Raw genomic sequence first — 4,906 nt, 5'->3', positions numbered from 1 at the left:
CTTTGTAGACCAGGCTGGCCTCGAACTCAGAAATCCGCCTGCCTCTGCCTCCCGAGTGCTGGGATTAAAGGCGTGCGCCACCACGTCCGGCTTTAGCTTACATTCTTACTGTTTGTTGCTTGACACACAAAAAAAGTCCCTACTGTCCTGCTGGAGGTAAAGATAAAAACCATTAAGAGGAGAAACTAAGTTTCTGTTGTCTGAGATAAGCTCTTGCTTGTGGTCCAGCTTTGTGGGGGGCCAATGCAGGAAGATCCTTAGAGTCTAGGACTTGGGGGCAACGCAGCAAGACCTGGTCTCAAAAGAAAAGACAAAGCTCCCTTAGAACTCCATTCCTGTGAGTTCAAGTACACTATTAAAAATAAAAATGTTCTTCAGGGGCTGGAAAGAAGGCTCAGTGGTTAAGAGCACTGACTGCTCTTCCAGAGGTTATGAGTTCAAATCCCAGCAACTACATGGTGGCTCACAACCATCTATAATGAGAAAACAACCTGGGGGCCAGAGCAAGCAGGGGCTGGAGCAAGAGGGAGAAGGGAAGGGGGGAAAAAAAGTCCTTCAAAGGTACCAGAAAGATGGCTCAGTAGTAAAGGCATAGGCTGAGCAGGCCTTGAGCCCAGAGTTCAATCCCTGGAACCTATGTTATAGTAGAAGAAGAGAACTGATTCAATGGCTCTCAGCAGCTGTCTTCTGGTCTTCACATACATGCTATGTATGTGTGCTTGTGTGCTCACCCTCTCTCTCCCTCTCTCTCAACAATAAAAAAAGAAAACAAAAACTGGGCAGTGGTGGCACATGCCTTTAATCCTAGCATTTGGGAGGCAGAGGCAGGCGATTTCTGAGTTTGAGACCAGCCTGGACTATAGAGTGAGTTCCAGAACAGCCAGGGCTACACAGAGAAACCCTGTCTCAAACAAACAAACAAACAAACAATCAAAAAAGTTCTTCAGTCCCCTGAAAAGTCAACTGAGAAAAACATAACAGGAAGTGAAACAAAATTAAAGAGTATACCTCAGAGATATGAAAGTAAGAAAATAACATTCCCGAAAAGTTTAATTTTCATGACAGAAACAGGAGAAATGGTTTACACACACACACACACACACACACACACACACACACCACAAAAAAGAAAAAAAATTAGGTTTTCAGATATCTCTGAAAAGGTCAATAAATATTTTGTGTGGAGAAACTGCCAACCCATAAAAATCAAACCTACATCTGAGAACACTGGCCTTGAACCAAGAAATACAGCATCCTTCAAATACATTCATCAAAACGTTCCTACAAAGAAACACCAGGAATGCAGTGTGATGAATACTGTGGCTGTGACCATAGAATTATGCCCTCCACAATCCTGGCTGTCCAAATGTAAATGTCAGGGTGCTCTCTTACCGCACATCATTTGCTAAGGACACTGCTGCATTGTAGAAGTTCAGGAGGCATGGGGAATAAAGGTATCCCTGCCCTGGACTTGAACTTGTGGATTGGCTAGTGGGGTTTGCTTTTCCCTAAGGAGACTTAGTATCGACCAACTCAGAAGCCTGCTGTGACATTTGATAGTGGACAAAGGCTCAGAGAAAAACCTTGAATTTTCCTCAGCATCTTGCAATCAGACTTAGGGCTGGCCTAACTCATCTGTCACTACTTATTGATACCAGCTCTATGCTAACTGCCTGAGACAGAGAGATGACTAAAATACTCTATCCAGAAGATTATGGACCTTACAGTGGGAATTTACATAATCTATAACCCAAACGTTACTGCTCAGGTAAGAATGTGCACTAGGTGATCTGGGAACACTAGGAAGACGGCTGCACTTAGGGAAGAAGAAATGAATGGCTTCCTGGAGCACAACCCAAATGACTCAGCTCAAAGGACCAGACAAAGCTGAGACAAATAAAACAATGCAGACTAAGGAGAAACATCTAACTTTGGATGCATTAGAAAGACGAAGCAGTCACCGGTTGGTTGACCCTGGGCTTGACTCCTACCCCCCACCCTACCCCACTCCACCCCCGCTTCTCTGTCTCTCATACTCCCCTCACTCATCTCTCTGCCCATCTCACTGAGCCCTTCCCCAGTGATGCTCACTCTGTCCATCTCTCTACCAGTGCTGTTAGTGAGTCAGTGCCTGTCCTTGTCTGCTTGCCTGTCTCTCAGGCTGGGAGCTGAATCTAGGTCTTCATGTATGCTAAGCACATGCTATATGCCCAACCAGATTTCCCATGTTATGCAAACTATTTTGCTTTTTAAACTGGAGATTCTTCCCTTAAAATGTTCCCAAAGTTTTCTCCAAAGCAAACAGTTTTCATCTGTCAGGATAAAGGAACTAACACACTCAACCATCTAAATATACCACCCTCTTCTGAAGCCCACACCGTCCACACACACCAGAAATACACCATCTGCGTCTCCCATGCACAACAGAGTCATGTTAAGGATGCTCATCTGCCTTCTAGCAATGACTCAGGGCCTTTTTGGTACTAAGTTGCCTACAGTTTTCTACTTATATCTGTGGTATCTAATGTCCAATTTTCAGAATTATGCTGGGCAACATAGCATTTAAAAATAAAGCAATGGCTTGAAAATTACATTTCTTACAAAAATTGGTATCGCTGGCTTTTCTTGAAAAATTAGAAGATCCAGCAATGCTGAATTCCCGTTCTCATGTGGCAAAAATGAGCTGGAATAGACCAGGGACTTGGTCAGGTCATGTATCCAGTTGCACAGCACAGCCCAGTGTGAGGCACGGTGATAGCCACTCTCTGGTACTACATCTGGGACCATGATTATTTTCATTTCCTGTAGTAAAACATCAGGTTTTTTGTAACTGTAGTTTTATGACTTTTCACATATGTGTACATATATGTAACTACCACAATCACGATAGGGACCAGTTCCATCCTCCCAAAAAGCTCATGTTATCCTTTTGCAGTTACGCCCTCCTCACTGCTAACTGCTACCATCCACTCCTGATGGTTTTCAAGACTTTCTAGACAAAGGCCATGGCCCAGCGTGTCAGCCTTGGAGTCTCTGAAGATTTACTGTGGTGCTTCAAGTGCTTTCCACTGACTGGAACAGCAGGAGTGATGTCTGACTTTACTGGCTACGTTGTTAACACCGAAGCGGCTCTGTATTCCTGGGGTAAGCTCTTGGGATAGCACTGTTCTTCCTGCACAGTGCTGGCCCCAGGTTACTGGGGTTTTCTTGGGGATTCTGAGGTCTAGGCTCATGAGAAATACTGTTCTTCTAGTTTCTGTTTCTAGTTTTGGTATCAAAGTGTTACATGCCTCAGAATAGTGTTCTCTCCTCTTTGATTTTTTTGGAAGAGACAGTAAGATTGATGGTATTTTTTTTCTTTCCTTAAGAATCTAAAAAATTTGCTAAAAGGTCATCTAGGCCTAGAGACTCCTTTTTTAGCAAGTCTGAAACTACAAATTCAACTTTTACAAATAGCCCCAGGTCTACTCAGGTCACTTCTTCAAGGTGTTCTTGTAGTTCACAACCAGGGAAGAATTGGGCCATTTCATTTAGGTTGTCAAATTTCACCATGTAGGTTTGCTTGCGGCCTTCTTTTAATGTCTGTGAGTTCTATAATCTGCTGTCTTTCTTACAGCAGAGGCAAGAGGAAAGTGGAGTGTTTCCTTTTAAAATGAGTATATACTCATTGTACTCAGTGATGGTTTTCATAATGATGTTTTAAAAAATCTGTGGGCCTTGCGTTTGTGTGCATGAGTGCAGGCATGGGTATGCCATGCTGCTGTGTCCAAGTCAGAAGACAATCTTGGGTGTTGGGTCCCTGAGACAGAGTCTCTCACTCACTAGCATGTAGACGGGCCAGCTGACACCGAGCTTTTAAGGATTCTACTGTCTATACCTTCCATCTTGTAGGACCACTGTGACTGCAGCCATGGTCTACCAAGCCCAGCCTTACATGGGTTCTTTAGACCTGAACTCAGCCCCCACATGGGCACAGCATGCACTAACCACTGTGCCATCCCGAGACCCCTCAGGATAACATCTCAATCCCAGTGTATTCTGTGCATTAGCCAGTGTCTCACACTGTCACCTGCTCCCTTCCTCTGCCTACTAAACCCCTTCATCTTCTAAAACAGCTCTGCTTCACTTTTATGTCATATTTGAGTGTATATGCAAAGATAATATAATGTTTCTATGTCTATGAAGGGAGAAAAGGAGACTTAGGAAATTTAAAAGAAATGGGAGTAGGTATGTTTCATTATGGAAGAGAATATATTTCTAATGAGTAGTATATGGGCAAAATGTTACTGTCAAATGTTATATCCATACCATCATGAAACAGGAATACTGAAATTCAAGATTTTAAAAACTGAAGTAAAGTGAAGGCAGCTCTATGACATGATGTCAGACAGAAAGACGAGCTAGAAAGAATCAAAGCCTAATATGGATAGTAAACTTTTTATTTATTTAATTTTTGTTATTGTTGTTTGGTTTTTCAAGACAGGGTTTCTTTGTGTAGCCCTGGACATCCTGGAACTCACTCTGTAGACCAGGCTGGCCACAAACTCATAGATAAACACCTGCATCTGCCTCCTGAGTGCTGGGATGGTAAGTTTTTTTAAAGGACTCCAAATGTAGCTGGATTTGTGTATAGTTAATGCTATTTGCATATGTAGGTCTAATGGAATGCCATTGTGCAGGATGCTAGTGGTAATGTTGTGTATGTTCATGGTACAATGTATCCCCATCAATTCCTCTTCCCAATCTTACTAGCTCTATACTGTTGCAAGAGGCTTGACCAAAGTATTTTGAAGAGGGCCAGGATAAATATTTTAGGTGTTATTACATATTTTTCTTTTACAGTTAAAAATGTAAGAAGTCCACCAGGCGGTAGTGGCGCACACCTTTAATTCCAGCACTTGGGAGG

The 4,906-nt window shown here is 42.9% G+C and overlaps 1 protein-coding gene across 2 annotated transcripts in view; it reads right to left on the bottom strand.

Annotated features, from left to right (window-relative positions):
• The window catches only part of C2cd3 (C2 domain containing 3 centriole elongation regulator), a 103,745-nt gene that overhangs the window by 85,668 nt on the left and 13,171 nt on the right, over window positions 1-4,906 (bottom strand). The gene's annotated exons all lie outside the window — the stretch shown is intronic.

The sequence above is a fragment of the Mus pahari genome, chromosome 1, assembly GCF_900095145.1.
Source record: "Mus pahari chromosome 1, PAHARI_EIJ_v1.1, whole genome shotgun sequence".
Lineage (NCBI taxonomy): Eukaryota > Metazoa > Chordata > Mammalia > Rodentia > Muridae > Mus > Mus pahari.
Note: the sequence above shows the minus strand (reverse complement) of the source record. Positions and strands in the feature narration are given on the sequence as shown.